The sequence below is a fragment of the Somniosus microcephalus genome, chromosome 2 (assembly GCF_052327205.1).
Source record: "Somniosus microcephalus isolate GS21.2 chromosome 2, FLI_Smic_1.0, whole genome shotgun sequence".
Taxonomy (NCBI): Eukaryota; Metazoa; Chordata; class Chondrichthyes; order Squaliformes; family Somniosidae; genus Somniosus; species Somniosus microcephalus.
Window position 1 is genome coordinate 336,328,147 of NC_140988.1, and position 20,765 is coordinate 336,348,911.

Genomic DNA, 20,765 nt, shown 5'->3' on the forward strand with positions numbered 1-20,765 from the left:
ACTGGCATCTACCCGGCAATGTGGAAAATTGCCCAAGTATGGCCTGTCTACAAAAAGCAGGACAAATCCGACCCGGCCAATTACCGTCCCATCAGTCTACTCTCAATCATCAGCAAAGTGATGGAAGGTGTCGTCGACAGTGCTATCAAGCGGCACTTACTCAGCAATAACCTGCTAACTGACGCCCAGTTTGGGTTCCACCAGGGCCACTCAGCTCCTGACCTCATTACAGCCTTGGTCCAAACATGGACAAAAGAGCTGAACTCAAGAGGTGAGGTGAGAGTGACTGCCCTTGACATCAAGGCAGCATTTGATCGAGTGTGGCATCAAGGAGCCCTAGCAAAACTGAAGTCAATGGGAATCAAGGGGAAAACTCCATTGGTTGGAATCATACCTAACACAAAGGAAGTTGGTTGTGGTTGTTGGAGGTCATTCATCTCAATCACATGACATCACTGCAGGAGTTCCTCAGAGCAGTGTCCTAGGCCCAACCATCTTCAGCTGTTTCATCAATGACCTTCCCTCCATCATAAGGTCAGAAGTGGGAATGTTTGTTGATGATTGCACACTGTTCAGCACCATTCGAGACTCGTCAGATACTGACGCAGTCTGTGTCCATATGCAGCAAGACCTGGACAACATTCAGACTTGGGCTGACAAGTGGCAAATAACATTCGCACCACACAAGTGCCAGGCAATGACCATCTCCAACAAGCGAGACTCTAACCATCTCCCCTTGACATTCAATGGCATTACCATCGCTGGAATCCCCCACTATCAACATCCTGGGGGTTACCATTGATCAGAAACTGAACTGGACCAGCCATATAAATACTGTGGCTACAAGAGCAGGCCAGAGGCTGGGAATTCTGCGGCGAGTGTCTCACCTCCTGACTCCCCAAAGCCTTTCCACCATCTACAAGGCACAAGTCAGGAGTGTGATGGAATACTCTCCACTTGCCTGGATGAGTGCAGCTCCAACAACACTCAAGAAGCTCGACACCATTCAGGATAAAGCAGCCCGCTTGATTGGCACTCCATCCACCGCCTTCAACATTCACTCCCTCCACCACCGGCGCACTGTGGCTGCAGTGTGTACCATCTACAAGATGCACTGCAGCAACTCGCCAAAGCTCCTTCAACAGCACCTTCCAAACCCGCGACCTCCACCACTTAGAAGGACAAGGGCAGCAGACGCATGGGAACATCACCACCTACAAGTTCCCCTCCAAGCCACACACCATCCGGACTTGGACCTGTATCGCCGTTCCTTCACTGTCGCTGGGCTAAAATCCTGGAACTCCCTTCCTATCAGCATTGTGGGTGTACCTACACCATATGGACTGCAGTGGTTCAAGAAGGCGGCTCACCACCATCTTCTCAAGGGCAATTAGGGATGGGCACTAAATGCAGGCCTAGCCAGCCAGCGACGCCCACATCCCATCAATGAATAAAAAAAAAATTGGGAAAAATAGTTATTTGTTCCTGTTCTTCCAAATTGTCTCTTTTAGCTTCTGATGTATTTATTCCTTTGTATTTAATTACTTTCCATTTTCCTCTCACAGCTAGTCTTTTCCTTATTTTTTAACCTTGTTAATGAGCTGTGTCGCGGTCTGAACCTTTCATGGTGAGATTTCTTGCACATGGTCCTGCTGCCCTCTACTGGGGGACGTGTGGTTGGGTAAACAGCAAGCTGACTGGTGCAGTGGTTTAAGCGACAACTTCTTCATCACAAGATGAATACAGATGAGCGAAGCCATTCAACACATCTTAGCTCATGCACTCAGCAATAAAAAAAGACCTCCCATCATTTAACCAAATCTTGAATGAATCTAAGGTTTTCCCCTTCATCACACTGCTTAGGAGACCAATCCAACTGTTGATCACTCTGCTTGAAGAAGCTCCTACTGGCATTAGTCCTAAAAAGGACAATTCACCGGTTTTAGCTGAAATCTCCTTTTCCACTGTCTTGTTGATGAAAGCAATGAATGTGGAAGCAAGTCATCCTCGGTTCCGAGGGATTGCCTAAGATGAAGAAGAAGACTCGTACTTCAAATGGTCAGATTGCATTTTGAGTACATTTTAGGCAACTGAAACAACAAGTGCAGGAAGGTAGAATTTTAACCAGTGAGGGACATTTGTGAGCATTTGTTGAACATGGGGATAGACACGCAGGAGGGGTTGAAGGGGACAATACTTCCAACTGGGGAGACAAGGTGATGTCTCTCACGGACTTGGAACTTCAAAAAGTAGGCTTTCACAGATACCTGAATGATAAAGGGATATGTGGACAGGGTGGGCACATAAGAACATAAGAAATAGGAGCAGGAGTAGGCCAATCGGCCCCTCGAGCCTGCTCCGCCATTCAATAAGATCATGGCTGATCTGATCCTAACCTCAAATCTACTTCCACTCTCCATCCCACCCGAACCCATGTGATCTCCCGGGACAGGCGAAAAACCAGATAAAAACCCAATGGCCAATTTGGGAGAAAAAATTTGGGAAATTCCTCTCCGACCCATCTAGGCGATCGAAACTCGTCCAGGAGATCACTCTGTCCCTGTATTTCCTGCAGTACTTACCGTCTGTAAAAGATGATCTCCACCCCAGCCAGGAACAGGCCCAATTTACTCTTCAAGGACTCCTAGCTGGCAGCCTGTTCCCGAGGTCTCCACTAATCCCTGTGAATAGAACCATCTCCTGAAATCTAACACAGAATTAGAACACAAGAGGTAGGAGCAGGACCAGGCTAAACGGCCCCTGGGCCCGCTCCGCCACCCACAGGGCCATGACCGATCCGAACCTAGACTCATGTCCAATTTCCTGCCCGCTCCCCGTAACCCCTAATTCCCTTTACTTCTAGGAAACTGTCTATTTCTGTTTTAAATTTATGTAATGATGTAGCTTCCACAGCTTTCTGGGGCAGCAAATTCCACAGACCTACTACCCTCTGAGTGAAGAAGTTTCTCCTCATCTCAGTTTTGAAAGAGCAGCCCCTTATTCTAAGATTATGCCCCCTAGTTCTAGTTTCACCCATCATTGGGAACATCCTCACCGCATCCACCCGATCAAGCCCCTTCACAATCTTATATGTTTCAATAAGATCGCCTCTCATTCTTCTGAACTCCAATGAGTAGAGTCCCAATCTACTCAACCTCTCCTCATATGTCCACCCCCTCATCCCCGGGATTAACCGAGTGAACCTTCTTTGTACTGCCTCGAGAGCAAGTATGTCTTTTCTTAAGTATGGACACCAAAACTGTATGCAGTATTCCAGGTGCGGTCTCACCAATACCTTGTATAACTGCAGCAATACCTCCCTGTTTTTATATTCTATCCCCCTAGCAATAAAAGCCAACATTCCATTGACCTCCTTGATCACCTGCTGCACCTGCATACTAACTTTTTGAGTTTCGTGCACCAAGACCCCCAGATCGCTTTGTACTGCAGTACTTTCCAGTTTCTTGCCATTAAGATAATAGCTTGCTCTATGATTTTTCCTGCCAAAGTGCATAACCTCACACTTTCCAGTATTGTATTCCATCTGCCAAATCTCTGCCCACTTACTTAGCCTGTCTATGTCCCCTTGCAGGTTTTTTATGTCCTCCTCACTCACTACTTTCCCTCCCATCTTTGTATCATCTGCAAACTTTGATATGTTACACTCGGTCCCCTCCTCCAAATCATTAATATAGATTGTAAAGAGTTGGGGACCCAGCACCAACCCCTGCGGAACACCACTAGTCACTGACTGCCAGCCTGAGAATGAACCATTTATCCCAACTCTCTGCTTTCTGTTAGATAACCAATCCTCCAACCATGCCAGAACATTACCCCCAATCCTGTGATTTTTTATCGTGAGCAATAATCTTTTGTGTGGCACCTTGTCAAATGCCTTTTGGAAGTCTAAATACACTACGTCCACTGGTTCCCCTTTATCCACCCTGTATTTTACGTCCTCAAAGAACTCAAGCAAATTTGTCAAACATGACTTCCCCTTCATAAAACCATGCTGACTTTGTCCTATTAAATTATGTTTATCCAAATGTCCCGTTACTGTCTCCTTAATAATGGACTCCAAAATTTTACCAACCACAGATGTTAGGCTAACTGGTCTATAGTTTCCAGCCTTCTGCCTACTACCCTTTTTAAATAAGGGTGTTACATTAGCAGTTTTCCAATCTGCCGGGACCTTTGCTGAGTCCAGGGAGTTTTGGAAAATTATTACCAATGCATCCACAATCCCTACCGCCACTTCCCTCAAGACCCTAGGATGTAAGCCTTCAGTTCCAGGGGATTTATCTGCCTTGAGTCCCATTATTTTACCGAGTACCAATTCCTTAGTGATTTTAATCGTATTTAGCTCCTCCCCCCCTAGAGCCCCCTGTTTGTCCAGTGTTGGGATATTCTTAGTGTCCTCTACCGTAAAGACTGAAACAAAATATTTGTTCAGCGTTTTTGCCATCTCCATATTTTCCACCATTAATTTCCCGGTCTCATCCTCTAAGAGACCAACATTTACTTTAGCCACCCTTTTTCTTTTTATATAACTATAGAAACTCTTGCTATCTGTTTTTATATTTTTTGCTAATTTACTTTCATGATCTATTTTCCCTTTCTTAATCAATCTTTTAGTTATTTTTTGCTGTCTTTTGAAGACTTCCCAATCCTCCCACTAGATTTAGCTACCTTATATGCCCTTGTTTTTAGTCGGATACTATCGTTAATTACTTTACTTAGCCACGGATGGCTGTCATTTCTTTTACACCCTTTTTTCCTCAGTGGAATATATATTTTTTGAAAGTTGTAAAATAACTCCTTAAATGTACACCACTGATCATGTACCGTCTTACCCTTTAATCTATTTTCCCAGTCCACTCTAATCAATTCCGCTCTCATACCTTCATAGTCTTCTTTATTCAAGCTCAGTACGCTTGTTTGAGATCCAACCTTCTCACCCTCTAATTGAATATGGAATTCAACCATGTTATGGTCACTCATTCCAAGGGGATCCTTTACTAGGACATTTTTAATTAATCCTGACTCATTACACAGGACCAGATCTAAGGTTGCTTGCCCCCTGGTCGGTTCAGTTACATACTGCTCAAGAAACCCATCCCTAATACACTCAATAAACTCTTCCTCAAGGCTGCCCTGCCCAATTTGATTTGTCCAGTTAATATGATAGTTAAAATCCCCCATAATTATAGCTGTTCCCTTATTACAAGCCCCAACTATTTCCTGATTAATACTCCATCCAAAAGAGTTACAAATGTTCGGAGGCCTATAGACTACACCCACTAGTGTTTTTTTCCCCTTATTATTCCTTATCTCCACCCAAACTGTTTCACTATCCTGATCCTTTGACCCAATATCATTTCTCTGTATTACAGTGATTCCTTCCTTTATTAACATAGCCACCCCACCTCCCCTTCCTTCCTGCCTGTCCTTCCTGATTGTTAAATACCCTGGTATGTTTAATTCATAGAAACATAGAAGATAGGAGCAGGAGTAGGCCATTCGGCCCTTCAAGCCTGCTCCGCCATTCAATGAGATCATGGCTGATCATCCAAATTCAGTACCCTGTCCCTGCCTTCTCCCCATATCCCTTGATCCCTTTAGCCTTAAGAAATATATCCAACTCTTTTATGAATATACTTAATGAACTGGCCTCCACCGCCCTCTGTGGCAGAGAATTCCACAGGTTCACCACTCTCTGGGTGAAGAAATTCCTCCTCATTCCAGTCCTAAATGGCTTACCCCTTATCCTTAGACTATGACACCTGGTTCTGGACTGCCCTGCCATCAGAAACATCCTTCCTGCATCTAGTCTGTCCAGGCCTGACAGAATTTTATAGGTTTCGATGAGATCCCCTCTCAATCTTCTAAACTCCAGTGAGTATAAGCCCAATCGACACAATCTCTCCTCATACGTCATTCCTGCCATCCCAGGTATCAGCCTGGTGAATCTTCGCTGCACTCCTTCCATGGCAAGAACGTCCTTCCTCAGGTAAGGCGACCAAAACTGCACACAATACTCAAGGTGCGGTCTCACCAAGGCCCTGTACAACTGCAGCAAGACATCCTTGTTCTTGTACTCGAACCCTCTTGCTACGAAGGCCAACGTACCATTTGCCTTCTTAACCGCCTGCTGCACCTGCATGCTTACCTTCAGCGACTGGTGCACAAGAACACCCAGGTCTCTTTGCACTTCCCCTTCTCCCAATCTATTGCCATTCAAATAATAATCTGCCTTCCTGTTTTTGCCACCAAAGTGGATAACCTCACATTTATCCACACTATAGTGCATTTGCCATGTTTCTGCCCAATCACCCAACCTGTCCAAATCGTACTGGAGTTTCACGACATCCTCCTCACAGCATACCCTCCCACCCAGCTTTGTGTCGTCTGCAAATTTGGAGATATTACATCCAATTCCCTCGTCCAGATCATTAATATATATTGTGAACAGCTGGGGTCGTAGGACCGATCCTTGCGGTACCCCACTAGTCACTGCCTGTCACTCGGAAAACGACCCGTTTATTCCAACTCTTTGCTTTCTGTCCACCAACCAGGTCTCTATCCAAGTCAATACCCTGCCCCCAATCCCATGTGCCTTAATTTTGCACGCTAATCTCTTATGCGGGACCTTATCGAAAGCCTTCTGAAAGTCCAAATACACCACATCCACTGGTTCTCCCTTATTTATTTTACCAGTTACATCCTCAAAAAATTCCAGTAGATTAGTCAAGCATGATTTACCTTTTGTAAATCCATGTTGACTTTGTCCGATCCAGTCACTGCTTTCCAAGTGCTCTGCTATTACATCTTTTATAATGGACTCTAGCATTTTCCCCACTACCGATGTCAAGCTTACCGGTCTATAATTCCCCGCCTTTTCTCTACCACCTTTTTTGAATAGTGGGGTTACATTAGCTACCCACCAATCCATGGGTACCGTTCCAGAGTCTATCGAGTTCTGGAAGATGACCAGCAATGCATCTACTATTTCTAGGGCCACTTCCTTAAGTACCCTGGGACGTAGATTATCAGGCCCTGGGGATTTATCGGCCTTCAGTCCCATCAATTTTCCTAACACCATTCCCCTACAAATACTGATTTGTTTGAGTTCCACCCTTTCATCAGACCCTATGTTCCCCGACATCTCTGGGAGGTTATTTGTGTCCTCCTTTGTGAAGACAGAACCAAAATATGTATTTAGTTGGTCTGCCATTTCTTTGTTCCCCATTATAAATTCCCCCGATTCTGACTGTAAGGGACCTACGCTTGACTTCACCAATCTTTTTCTCTTCACATATCTATAAAAGCTTTTACAGTCAGTTTTTATGTTCTCTGCAAGCTTACTCTCATATTCAATTTTCCCTTTCTTAATTAATCCCTTTGTCCTCCTTTGTTGAATCCTAAACTGCTCCCAATCCTCAGGATTATTGCTTTTTCTGGTCAATTTATATGCCCTCTCCTTGGACCTTATGCTATCCCTAATTTCCCTTGTTAGCCATGGTTGGGTCACCTTTTTTGTTTTATTTTTATGCCAAACTGGGATGAACAAATTCTGTAGTTCATCCATTCGGTCTTTGAATGTTTGCCATTGCCTATCCACCGTCAACCCTTTGAGCGCCATTCCCCAATCAATCCTACCCAACTTGCTCCTCAGACCATCGTAGTTTCCTTTATTTAAATTGAGGACCCTAGTCTCCAAGTCAACTACTTCATTCTCCATCTTAATGAAGAATTCGATCATATTATGATCGCTCCGACCCAAGGGGCCTCGTACAACAAGATTGCTAATTAATCCTTTCTCATTACATAATACCCAGTCTAAGATGGCCTGATCTCTGGTTGGTTCCTCGACATATTGGTCCAGGAAACCATCCCGTAAACACTCCAGGAATTCCTCCTCCACAGTATTGTTACTCATTTGGTTGGCCCAATCTATATGTAGATTAAAGTCACCCATGATGACTGCTGTGCCCTTATTGCACGCTTCTTTAATTTCTCTTTTAATGCCATCCCCAACCTCCGCCTTACTGTTTGGAGGTCTATAAACCACTCCCACTAACGTTTTTTCCCCCTTAGTATTTCTCAATTCTACCCATACAGATTCCACCTCATCATTCCCAGTCATGCTCACCCTGTAGCCATGTTTCTGTAATGGCCACAAGATCATACCCATATGTAGTTATTTTTGCTGTTAACTCGTCCATTTTGTTACGAATGCTACGTGCATTCAGATAAAGAACTTTCAAATATGTTTTATGACACTTAGTTCCTGCTTTTTCCCCTTTTACTACTTTACCTTTTACTCCATACCTTCTGTCCCTTCTTGGCACGCACTGGTTTTTAATTCCCCTACTGCTACCTTCTCGGTTGTCATTTTTATTATTTGCTCTCTGGAAACCTCCCCCCCAATTAGTTTAAAGCCCTCACTACAGCCCTAGTTATATGATTCGCCAGGATTCTAGTCCCAGCACTGGCCAAGTGAAGTCCGTCCCAACGGAACATCTCCCTCTTGCCCCAGTACTGATGCCAGTGTCCCAAGAAGCAAAACCCATTTCTCCCACACCAGTCTTTGAGCCACGCATTTAACTCTTTAATTTTATTTATCCTAGCCAAATTCGCTCGTGGCTCAGGTAATAATCCAGAGATTATTACCCTTGAGGTTCTGTTTTTTAATTTGGCCCCTAGCTGCTCATACTCCTTTAACAGAACCTTCTTCCTTGTCCTATCTATGTCATTTGTACCAACATGGACCACGACAACTGGATCCTCCCCCTCCCACTCCAAGTTTCTTTCCAGCCCAGAAGAGATGTCCTTAACCCTGGCACCGGCAACACAGCCTTCGGGACTCCTGCTCTCGACTGCAGAGAATCCTATCTATCCCCCTAATGATACTATCCCATACCACTACACCATTTCTTTTTACTCCCCCCCTCTTGAATGGCCCCCCGTTCCACAGTGCTGTGGCCAGGTTGCTCATCCCCCCTGCAGTCCCCGCTCCCGCCCTCACAGGGAGTAAGAACCTCGAACCTGTTTGACAAGAGCAAGGGCTGCAGCTCCTCCAACACTACCTCCTGGATCCCCGTACCTGCCTCACTGATAGTCACACCGTCCTGTCCCTGACCACGGACTATATCTGAATTAATTAATTTCATAGGTGTGACTACCTCCTGAAACATAGAGTCCAGGTACTTCTCCCCCTCCCTGATGTGTCACAGTGTCTGAAGCTCGGTCTCAAGCTCTTTAACACGGAGCCTGAGTTCCTCTAGCAGCAAACACTTATCGCAAATGTAATCACCGTGAGCCTCAATGGGGTCCACCGGCTCCCACATTTCGCAACAGTAACACATCACCTGTTCACCCATTTCTATGTAATTAATTACATTTCTTATTATTAGTTATGAAGACCCTCTGCCCCGATATAGATGATGAATATCACACCACTATTTAATAGGACTTACCAACTTATAAGGTATAACAGAGAAGAGGACCTACCAACCAGCTGATCACCTACCTCCCCTTTGAATGCTGTCTGTGGGGCCTGTTTGGTTGAGTCGTCTTGCTGCTCCACTTCCGCAGTGCTGGCTAAGTCTAAGAGTGGGAAACAAAACAGGACAAAAACACCCCCTCACCTTCCACTTGCCCGAATTCTCTCACTTACCAAACTCTCGCTTCACTCAACGCCGTCCGCACACATGGGATTAGGACTACTGTTTGTGTGGAGGATGAACACCAACATGGACCAAATGACCCGATTCCATGTTGTACTTTCTATGTAATTACAGGAAAAGCCACCAGCTGATTTACTATTAAGCATACATTCAATAAAGTTCCGGGTTCAGTTCTCGATCTGTGTTCACTTCACTGATCTCAGCTAGGGCACCTGTGCGAGAAAGGGGAAAGGTTAGCCAGGGTTCATGCTTCTGATCCCTATTCAGTGACTTCGGCTGGAGAGTGCTTTTATTGATGTCAGGTGATCAGGTCCTTCCAATCAAATAGGCTGCCGGCATTCACTGCCCAGGTACACACATTAAGAATGACCATTTGGACAAGGAACCGGAGGGTGGCCACTGCCTGTAGAATAGTACCCAAACAGGAGCTGAGAGAGTATTGGAGGGAAGAAAACAGGATCGCTACAGCACTTTAATGTTTATCACATCAGATCATCATGTCACACCATACCTACTGTACTGAAGCTTTACCAATAATTTGTTAAAAACTCTTCCAGAAAAATAATATATTCTTTACAGGTTGTCAAGGTCAATTCTGAGTATCCTCCTATGAATTATATTCTACTGTTTTGGTTATATAGTTCAATATCTTATTGGCTTCATTGATTGCTGCTCTGCATTGGTTGGACATATTTAACATCGAGTCTATTTAGACTTTCAGCTTCGTCCTTAGCTATTTCAAGACCATTCATGGTGTAAGCATGTTGTCTGTTTCCTTCCTATGTGTAGCACTTTACATTCATCTGCGTTAAATTTCATCTGCTATTGCTCTGCCCACTTGCATATCTTGTCCAACTCATCCTGTAATTAAGGTTAAGCAACACCTTGATTTCAAAATTCTCATCCTTGTTTTCAAATCCCTCCATGGCCTTGCCCCTCGCTATCTCTGTAATCTCCTTCAGCCCCACAACTCCCTTCCCCCCGAGATATCTGTGCTCCTCTAATTCTGCCCTCTTGAGCATCCCTGATTATAATCGCTCAACCATTGGTGGCCGTGCCTTCTGTTGCCTAGGCCCTAAGCTCTGGAATTCCCTGCCTAAATCTCTCCGCCTCGCTACCTCTCTTTCCTCCTTTAATACACTCCTTAAAACCTACCTCTTTGACCAAGTTTTTGGTCATCTGCCCTAATTTCTCCCTATGTGGCTCGGTGTCAAATTTTTTGTCTTTTAATACTCATGTGAAGCGCCTTGGGACGTTTTACTACGTTAAAGGCGCTATATAAATACAAGTTGTTGTTGTTGTAATCTCTGAGCTGCGTCCTCCAATTCCACTGCCCCTTCTAGTTGAGGACCATCTGCAAATTTGACCACTTTGCACTGAAGCGTTAATAAAATTATCCTTGATCAAGAAGACAATGTGTCCTGACAATTCCTCGATACCGAGTCCCCTTGAGGCTGCTGGCAGAAATGAGCTTGGATTAATGGACGCTAAGTACTGCTGGGCCCAACGGAGGTAAAGCTGCATGTGGATGGGCACTGGGCACATGTCGGGAGGACTGTTGTGAATTGGTGGACTAAGGCTACTATTGAAATGTTTGCCTATTACATTGATCACTGCAGTAGTCTCTGCAATCATTCATCAGCCAATTCTCATTCTCAGACTCACCTTCTTTGCCAGCTTCTTGCTACTTTTCTTCTCCTGGCTACTCCATCATTAGGGCCCTTTGCTGGGGAAAGATGTGGAGAACACAGGAGCCAGCAGTAATTCCAGTGGCTTGGATTGGGTTATACTGTAGAGCTCCCCCTGACTGGTGCAAGCAGTTTCTCTACTCGAGGTGTGTTCCACTATCGCCTTGATGGCTATTTAGGCAGCATTCTAGATCACCTGCGCTCATGTTAGTGGATACCTCACTGGTGTCATAAGGTTGAATGCACAGCCTATTCTTGGTTCCCCCAAAAGCCCTCCTCGGACTGTTCCTGACCCTTTAAATAAGGCTGGCATAGTTGGCTGCCATAGAATGAACAAATCATGAGAGATGTGCAGGAGATTGGCGTGCAAAATTCTGTTGCTGTGGTCGCAGACCAGCTGTTCAATAATGGAATAGTAGGCTTTGCTATTCATAATGGCACAGCATTTGGCCTTTCTTACTGCAGGCTACTTATCACAGGAAAGAGAATGAAATCCTTACCCCTGGCAAATAGTGGGCTGGATTTTAAGGAGGAAGGCAGGTTGGGGGCAGGGGTCTCCAAGGCGGTCAGGAAACCCGGGAGGCTGGGTTTCCCGCAGTCCCTGCCGGCAGGGCCTGATTTGCATGCCCTACCCCAGCCACCACAGCACTAGGCCGCACAGAGCAAGGAGGGAGGGATGGGGTGGGGGGCTAGTGCCGGCCTCCAGATGATGGGGGTGGGGAGAAGAAGATCGCCAAAACCATGGGACCAGGGGTGGGGGAGAAGAAGATCACCAACATTGTGGGACCGGGGGTGGGGGGGGGGGTGGGTGGGGGGTGGGGAGAGAAGAATATCGCTGAAACCATCGGACCAGGGGCAGGGTGGGGGGGGCAGTGGAGCGGGGAGAGGAAGATTGCTGACATCATTGGACCAGGGGCGGGTAAAAGAAGATCGAGGCCATTGAGGGACTGGGGGTGGGGAAGAAGATTGGGGACATCGAGGGACTGGGGTGGGGAGCAAGGGGAAGATCACATCGGGGCTGGCTACCAGAGGATCATGGCCGGCCTGATGCTGATGGGGGGGGGCAAGGAAGATCGGGGCCAGCCTCAGGATGATCATTAGTACGATAGCAAAATTCTGCAGATGCTGGAAATCTGAAATAACAACAGAAAATGCTGGAAAAACTCAGCAGGCCAGGCAACATCCATGGAGCACTCTTTGTTCCAGTCCTACTCAGGTCCCCTCCCTCACCTCTTTTTCCGATACATTGATGACTGTATCGGTGCCATTTCCTGCTCTCACCCCGAACTAGACAATTTCATTCACTTTGCCTCCAATTTCCACCCTTCCCTCACCTTCACATGGTCCATCTCTGACTCTTCCCTTCCCTTCCTTGACTTCTCCGTCTCCATCGCTGGGGATAGGCTATTGACAAACATTCACTACAAGCCCACTGACTCCCACAGCTACCTGGACTACACTTCCTCCCACCCCGCCTCCTGTAAGGACACTATTCCATTCTCCCAGTTTCTCCGTCTCCGCCGCATCTGCTCCGATGATGCCACCTTCCACACCAGTGCTTCCGACATGTCTTCCTTTTTCCCCAACCGAGGATTCCCCTCTACCGTGGTTGACACGGCCCTCGACCGTGTCCATTCTATCTCCTGCACTTCTGCCCTCATCCCTTCCCCTCCCTCCCAGAACCACGAAAGGGTTCCCCTTATCCTCACCTTTCACCCCACCAGCCTCCACATTCAACGGATCATCCTCCGCCATTTCCGCTACCTCCAAAGTGATCCCACCACCAAATGCATCTTCCCCTCCCCTCCCCTTTCAGCATTCCGTAGGGCCCGCTCCCTCCGAGACACCCTAGTCCACTCCTCTATCACCCCCAGCACCCCTTCCCCTGGCACCTTCCCGTGCAAGCGCAGGAGATGTAACACCTGCCCCTATACCTCCCCCCTTCCCACTGTCCAGGGCCCCAAACGCCCCTTCCACTTGTACTTCTTGCAATCTAATATACTGTATTCGCTGCTCATGATGCGGTCTCCTCTACATTGGGGAGACCAAACGCAGGTTGGGTGACCGCTTTGCAGAACACCTCTGTTCAGTCCGTAAGGGTAACCCTGAGCTTCCGGTCACCTGTCATTTTAATTCACCGCTCCATTCCCACTCGGACCTCACCGTCCTTGGCCTCTTGCATTGTTCCACGGAAGCTCAACGTAAACTCGAGGAACAGCAACTCATCTTCCGATTAGGCACTTTGCAGCCTTCCGGACTCAATATCGAGTTCAACAATTTCAGATCATAACCTCGGCCCCTATTACATTTTTACTTATATTTTTTTCCACCCCTTTGTTTTGGTTTTTCCCTCCCCCCCCTTTCCTTTTTTTTTCTCTCTCCCACATGGCAGCTGTCTCTCATTCTGCCAGAACATTTCACACCTAATCTGAGCCGTCTTTTGTCTCCTCTGTCCTATCACCATCTCGTCTTGTTTTGAATACCTCTTAATGTCTCTTCACTTCTTTTGTTCTGTCCCAGCCCTGCCTTTCGATCTATTTCATTTCCTTTCCAGTTTTGAAAAAGGGTTCACCCGAAACGTTGACTCTAATTTCTCTCCACGGATGTTGCCTGGCCTGCTGAGTTTTTCCAGCATTTTCTGTTGTTATCTCAGGATGATCATGGCGGGGAGGGGCGTGGGGGGGGGGTGGGGTCCGGGAAAGCGATCAGAGGCCTCATGAGGGGGTCTCCGATCATGGGATGTGGGTTAGGCAGCAACACTGGATCCAGGAGGTAGGTGTAAAGGCACTTACCGCCTGGATGCAGCAGTCCCCGCCTTGCTGTAACTGCCAGGTTTTATGAAGTGTGTTAAACCCATCCACATGCAGTTAAAAACAAAATGGAGCTTAAAAAAGAGGCTTCCAGCCTCATTGTAATATTTAAATTGACGTCCCGCCTCCTGGCAGTGGGTTGGCCGCCCACCCCCGTCCCACCTCCGTTAAAACCAGAAGTGGGCGGGTTGGAGGCAGGTTCAGGTTAGGATTCAGATTTTTTTACAATTTAACTACCCCCACACTCCAGACCCACCCTTTTTTATGTTAAAATTCCCCCAGTGTGTCAGATATCTGCTTGATACAACTGTGAACTGAAGGCTGGAAGATGTGTTTGAGATCTCCCATACTTGCTTGGAAGGAGCCTGTCGGATACAAGTTCAAAGCACCTGTAGTCTGGACAGCCGCCAGAGATATCACCAGTTTGGAACTGTCTCCACGTCTGGCTGCAGGAGTGTGCAGAGTTCGGCGAGGCTTCCTTCAGAAATTGAAGTGTTTGCTGCAAAGGTTCTTCAGGCAGATCGAGATAAGAGATCCTGGCCCTGTGTACACAAATGTCAGTATAATGGCATATCTGTAGGGAGCGTGTAAGGTGCAGCCTGGCCTTTGTGCCTCGTCTGATCTCCAGTCTCCTCTTTCAAAAAATGCAAGTAGTGACATATGCCCATACCTGGAAGGGATAGAGCTGTCTAACAACTACAGCTGTACAGTAAGTGACAGGAGAAGCAATACAGCTTTAGGTATTTATCAGGGAGTGTACAACTAATTCCAATAACTTTTCTTGTACTACAAGACCAAAATGGTACAGAAACAAACATACTTCCAGAAATACAACCAAAAATACTTTATCTCTTTTAGATGGACCCAGCTAAGTGTAATCGGTTGAAACAGGTGTTTAGTTTATCAGATTTCTGGGTCTCATTGTCAAGGGCCCTCTCATTAAATTGTTGCATTTAATGAGTTTTACACATATTCAGTCCCCAGACTCCAAGCACATGACATGCATATAAGAACATAAGAAATAGGAGCAGGAGTAGGCCATTTGGCCCTTTGCGCCTGCTCCGCCATTCAATAAGATCATGGCTGATCCGATTACTCCACATTCCTGCCTACCCCCGATAACCTTTCACCCCCTTGCTTATCAAGAATCTATCTACCTCTGCCTTAAAAATATTCAAAGTCTCTGCTTCCACCGCCCTCTGAGGAAGAGAGTTCCAAAGACTCATGACCCTCTGAGAAAAAATTTCTCCTCATCTCTGTCTTAAATGGGCGACCCCTTATTTTTAAACAGTGACCCCTAGCTCTAGATTCTCCCACAAGAGGAAACATCCTCTCCACATCCACCCTGTCAAGATCCCTCAGGATCTTATATGTTCAATCAAGTCACCTCTTACTCTTCTAAACTCCAGCAGATACAAGCCTAGCCTGTCCAACCTTTCCCCATAAGACAACCCGCCCATTCCAGGTATTAGTCTAAACCTTCTCTGAACTGCTTCCAACGCATTTACATCCTTCCTTAAATAAGGAGACCAATACTGTATACAGTACTCCAGATGTGGTCTCACCAATGCCCTGTATAACTGAAGCATAACCTCCCTACTTTTGTATTCAATTCCCCTCGCAATAAATGATAACATTCTATTAGCTTTCCTAATTACTTGCTGTACCTGCATACTAACCTTTTGCAATTCATGCACTAGGACACCCAGGTCCCGCTGCATCTCAGAGCTCTGCAATCGCTCACTATTTAGATAATATGCTTCTTTTTTATTCTTCCTGCCAAAATGGACAATTTCACATTTTCCTCCATTTGCCAGATCCTTGCCCACTCACTTAACCTATCTTTATCCCTCTGTCGCCTCTCTCTGTCCTCTTCACAATTTACTTTCCTACCTACCTTTGTGCCATCAGCAAATATAGCAACCATACCTTCGGTCCCTTCATCCAAGTCATTTATATAAATTGTAAAAAGTTGACTGATCTTCTACCTCATCTCCACTTTCCTGCACTATCCCTATATCCCTTGATTCCCTTAATATTCAAAAATCTATCAATCTCTGTCTTGAATATACTCAATGACTGAGTCTCCGCAGCCCTCTGGGGTAGAGAATTCCAAAGATTCACCATCCTCTGAGTGAAGAAATTTCTCCTCTCAGTCCAAAATGGCTGACCCCTTATTCTGAGACTGTGACCCCTGGTACTAGACTCCCCAGCCAGAGAAACATCCTCCCTGCATCTACCCTGTCAAGCCCTGTAAGAATTTTGTATGTTTCAATGAGATCACCTCTCATTCTTCTAAACTCTAGAGAATATAGGCCTAGTCTACTCAATCTCTCCTCATAGGACAATCCCCCCATCCCAGGAATCAGTCTGGTGAACCTTCCTTGCACTCCCTCTATGTCGAGTAGATCTTTCCTTAGGTAAGGAGACCAAAACTGTACACAATACTCCAGGTGTGGTCTCACCAGGGCCCTATATAATTGCAGTAAGACTTCTTTACTCTTATACTCAAATCCTCTTGTAATAAAGGGCAACATTCTATTCGCTTTCCTAATTGCTTGCTGTACCTGCATGTTAACTTTCAGTGATTCATGTACAAAGACACCCAGGTCCCTCTGAACACCAACATTTCCCAATCTCTCACCATTTATAAAATACTCTGCTTTTCTATTTTTCCTACCAAAGTGGATAACTTCACATTTCTCCACATTATCTTCCATCTTGGCAGCATTATCAAACGCATCGGTTGCGAAGGTGGATCCTGGCTTCTGTGTCTCATAATACCAGGACCCAGTGCCCAATGTGCAATGGGGCACCACATTGCCTTATTGGTCCTTTATTAGCTTTGTGACAAAGTTGTTGGCGTGTGCTGTGGGAGTGCACAGGTACTGAAACTATGGGGCTGGGTGGTACTGTCCTTTCACCTCTGTGATCTGGGTTTGAATGTCTTCACTCGATGATGTAGGGATCTAATATGAAGTGTGAGTTTGAGGTAGTCTCAATTCACTTCCTAGAGTATACCGGTTCATAACACATAGCTGCTCAGAATTCTGCACAAAATGGAAACACCACTCAGAAAGATATCAAGAATAGCAGGCTGAGGTACCAGAAAGATATCAAGAATAGCAGGCTAAGGTACCAGAAAGATATCAAGAATAGCAGGCTGAGGTACCAGAAAGATATCAAGAACAGCAGGCTGAGGTACCAGAAAGATATCAAGAATAGCAGGCTAAGGTACCAGAAAGATATCAAGAACAGCAGGCTAAGGTACCAGAAAGGTATCAAGAACAGCAGGCTGAGGTACCAGAAAGATATCAAGAATGGCAGGCTGAGGTACCAGAAAGATATCAAGAATAGCAGGCTGAGGTACCAGAAAGATATCAAGAATAGCAGGCTGAGGTACCAGAAAGATATCAAGAATAGCAGGCTGAGGTACCAGAAAGATATCAAGAATAGCAGGGTGAGGTACCTTATGGTAGAGCAGAAAGAGCTTTAAGCTGCATTTGTCTGTCCGTACCTGACCTGGGAATGCTTGAGGCTGACACTGGTTGCCCAAATTGGGAGATGTACATTGGAGGAATACCAAACTCACCAGTGATGAGCAGACACATTCGTCTGTTTTGGGGTGTTCTCAATTAAAACTCAAAAGGGGGGCTTTCCAAAACAAAAAGTACAATTTTAATGCCATTCATTGAGTTCCCACCTCCTATGTTAAGCACGGTATTTGATTGGCGTCTTGGAGTTTTTGCTGAACTGGGGAATCGGGAGGAAATTGTTACAGAATTTCACCTGGGATTATTCATCTCCCTGAGAGTCAACATGCTCTGGGGAGAGTCCACCCTTGTCAAAAGGCTGATCCCAGTGCCATAGGTCCTGATTAAATATCAGTCTTCTCACTGTTGTTTTACTTGTTTGAAGCGCCCACCTGTTTCCCGAGGACACACCCCATACACCCAGAAATTACCAGGTGTCTTACAAACAGAGGCAACGCCACTACATGTGTCGTTATATCCTCCTGAGACTTCATTTAACTTTCTGTTTCTGGGCGCTGTCCCAATTTTGCTCGAACAGATTAGTAATTATATCAGAGCAATGGCGTTGACGTCCATTTAATTCCTGTCTTCGCTTCCTTAGCAACAAAAATCCCTAAACAACACACACAGAGCTGGATCCCGAGAGACAGCAAACGGGCTTCAGCAAAAGGGAACTCAAGAATCATTCACTCACTCACCCGATCACAAGGACTTTCGCTACCCTGTTTGAATCAAATATTTACAGAGCTACACCAGGCCAACTGGATAGTTAGATACGGCTTGACTTCATCTGAACCCTATTGTTGATAGTGATTTAAAGGTAAGCTCTGGAGACTAACAGACAGACGGCTTCTGTCTGGTCCACTCTGTTTTACAGATCAGTCCCTTAATCTGTTGTTGTTATCACCTTCACTTTAGGATGTTTTAGTGTTATTCATTCTGTCTCTATTCTTGTTTTTATAACAAGAGCTGGATTAGAGTTTAAGCCTTTGTGTTTTCGCAACAGGTTTGTGTGAGTTAAGAGCTCCTATGTTATTAATTTATTTATTAAGGTATGCTTTATTGTGTTTCATTCTGGCCCCCTTTTTTCTGGTTTCCCCCCTAGTACCTGTCTGAGAAGATAAGGACTAGGACCTGTTTCCAGTCCTTTGCCTGTGTTGCTGTTTCTCTGGTTGCTGGGAGGTGCATAAAAGTGGGGCCCTGCGGTAACCTGGCATCCACTTTATCCCTCACTCTGTTGGAAAGCTTCACTCGCGAGATATTCTTGTTCTATAGTGTTCTCAGGACTCTGCCACGGCAACTATAAACTAGGAAATGTGCAACGGAGGCCTCCCTCCCTCGGCTTGGAAATGCCCAGACTCACCCCAGTTAGAAGCTCGTCAAGTATCTATCAGATTGCAGCTGCAAACTCAGACCCCCAGCGCCCGGTGCTCTAACACACTGCAACCCCACAGCATTTCCTGATGGCTACATTTCTTATTCTTCTGAATGTCTCTTCTAAACACAGTGGCCTCAAAATTCCACAGAGGCTTTACCGGCGCTCTGCCGTAACTTCGACAGAAACTGGCAGAACCCCTAATAAAATAGGGGGAATCCAATTGCATGGGTCGCCATTGTTTCTGCGAATGTTGTCTATGCTTGGTCCATGTGATCTCCTGGACTGGTTTCGATTGTCTGAGGGGAGGGGGTCGGAGAGGAATGTTCCAGATTATTTTTTTCCTTTTTGGCCCTGGGTTTTTTTCTCTGTTTTTTGCCTCTCCCAGGCTGGGGGGGTTGACTGTATCCAGTTATAATGCTCCAGCCATCAAGGTGTGTGGATCAGGCTTGATGGACCAACTGGACTTTTCCTGCCTGTCAATTTTGTATGTTTCCAGATTGTCTTTTAAGGGGTTGGAATTTCTATCCCACCCCTTAGAAGGCAACTAACAGGCCAGGACAGGCACTCCCTAGGTTGGAACTTCCCCATCCTAGCCTTGGATGGGTACCCAGCATATCAGTGGCGTCCCTGGTGATGCTGAGTGAAATAAAAGTGGGCCCTGGGGTAACCTGGCATCCACTTTATACCTCACTCTGTAGAAAAGCTTCACTAGCGGGATATTATTGCTCTGTCGTGCTCTAAGCCTCTGCCATTGCAACTACAAACCAGCCTGACCAAGGGCGCACATGGGCTCCACCGATGGTGCCCAGGCCACATGACTTGGGGCCAATCGGAGCAGTGCTGGGCTCGGGGGACAGGGGCCTAGGCAACTGCCTCCTCCCTGTCCCACGGGTGGGCGGCCGGCAGAATTTCCACTGACATGGGTCAGGTGGTGGTTAAGAAGTGCTGCCTGCTGGTCCCATTCAAATGAGGTGCCCTCCCACTGACCCCACAAACACCGACTGGGATTGCCGCGCATGGATTTTTAGGCCCAGTGACAGTTGGTAGGCTATTTGAACCTAGGAGAAATCGCAGCTCAGCCCAGTTGTGTTCCCACTTTACACCCTGTAAATACGCTGGGCAATGATCAGAGTGGATGATATATTTTCATCAAGTTCTCTAAAGAAGGATCCAGTGAGCAATATTTTTTTTTGTAGGGATCATGAGTGATCTAGATCTAGATCATGTAGGGAAGCTAGAACTCGGGGGCATAGTTTCGGAATAAAGGGTCGCCCTTTTAGAACTGAGATGAGGAGGAATTCCTTCTCTGAGGGTCGTAAATCTGTGGAATTCTCTGCCCCAGTGAGCCGTGGAGGCTGGGTCATTAAATACATTTAAGGTGGAAGAAAGAAAGACTTTCATTTATATAGCACCTTTTACAACCACCGGACATCACAAAGCGCTTTACACCCAATGAAGTACTTTTTTCGAGTGTAGTCACTGTTGTAATGTGGGAAACTACAGAGAGTGGTGAGAATGTGGAACTCGCTACCACAGGGAGTGGTTGAAGCGAATAGAATAGATGCATTTAAGGGGAGGCTGGACAGGCATATGAGGGAGAAGGGAATAGAGGGTTATGCTGATAGGGTTAGATGAGGAAAGACGGGAGGAGGCTCGAGTGGAACATA

At 46.1% G+C, this 20,765-nt stretch overlaps 1 protein-coding gene across 1 annotated transcript in view; it reads left to right on the forward strand.

Annotated features, from left to right (window-relative positions):
- Window positions 1-18,114: 18,114 nt before the first annotated feature.
- Window positions 18,115-20,765, forward strand: part of LOC147123617 (uncharacterized) — a 53,595-nt gene continuing 50,944 nt past the window's right edge. Inside the window, exon 1 of the mRNA XM_086004785.1 lies at window positions 18,115-18,540. The gene's annotated coding sequence lies outside the window, so the exon portion shown is untranslated. The remainder of the gene's footprint in view (window positions 18,541-20,765) is intronic.